Source organism: Orycteropus afer, unplaced genomic scaffold, assembly GCF_000298275.1.
Source record: "Orycteropus afer afer isolate SDZICR_OR568_19922 unplaced genomic scaffold, OryAfe1.0 scaffold00229, whole genome shotgun sequence".
Lineage (NCBI taxonomy): Eukaryota > Metazoa > Chordata > Mammalia > Tubulidentata > Orycteropodidae > Orycteropus > Orycteropus afer.
The window spans coordinates 170006-171210 of NW_006921816.1; positions in this window are offsets into that span (position 1 = coordinate 170006).

Sequence of the window (1205 nt, forward strand, 5' to 3'; positions counted from 1 at the left end):
ATCCCTTGTTCCACGTCCTCTTCTGAATCCGGCTTGAACCTCTGGAAGTTCTCTATCAATATACTGCTGCAAACGTTTCTGAATTATCTTCAGTAAGAAGATAATGCTTTGGGTAGTACTGACATTTTCACAATGTTCAATCTTCCTATCCAATCTTCAGTCTTCCTACCCATGAGCAATCTTCCATTTATGTAGCTCTCTTATGGTTTCTTGAAGTAGTTTTTCATAGTTTTCTTTGTACAGGTCTTCTGTGTCCCTGGTAAGATTTATTCCCAAGTATTTAAGCTTTTTGGTAGCTATTGTAAATGGTATTGATCTTCTTATTTCTTTGAGGGGGAATTGTTGCTGATCCTGAATCTATAATTAGTATGTGGTAATTGAAGCAGTTTGTCAGCCTAAAATACTTCATTCATTACTAAGCCCCTGTAGTTTCCCTTACTTCTTCAGATAATCTTCTCTGAGACTAATAAACTAGGCCTTAGCTTTTTAACATCTTGCTTTGGAGGCCACTGCTGGGTCATTCTCCCATCCTTGGCAAGCTCTTACTTGTGACAGTTGTGTGGAGTTAGCTAGCTCCTTTCCATGAGGATGCGTTCGAGTCCACATTCCACTGAGTTTTTTGAAGCATAAACTTGCAAGATTCCATGTGTTAACTCTCAACTACACATGGATATACATCTCAGGAACCACACTAGATTATTCTGATGAAATTCACCCTTCTTTACCAATTCTACTAGCAAGTAATAGATCTCATCAATGTGTGTTGTCTTTGCTCACTCTATCATATATGACCTGAAGAAGATGTCAATGATAAGAAAAAAAAGCTAAAAAATGGGTACAGGAATAAATAAAACCAAAAAGAAAAAAGAAAAGAAAAAAAGGACCTCCGGTAGCATAATGCTTATGGCATTTGACTGCTAACCAGAAGGTTGGCAGTTTAAACCCACCAGCCACTCTGCAAAAGGAAGACTGGGCAATCTACTTCCATAAAGACTTACCACCTCAGAAACCCAAAAGGGGTCACTATGAGTTGGAATTGGCTCAATGTCAGTAAATCAAGAAAAGGTAAAGGAATGTTGTTGTTGTTGTTGTTATGTGCCGTTGAGTCAGCCCTGACTCATAGCAACCCCTCCTTGGGTTTCCAAGGCAGTATCACTACAGAAGTAGGATTGCCCAACCTTCCTTCCAAGGAGTGGCTGGTGGGT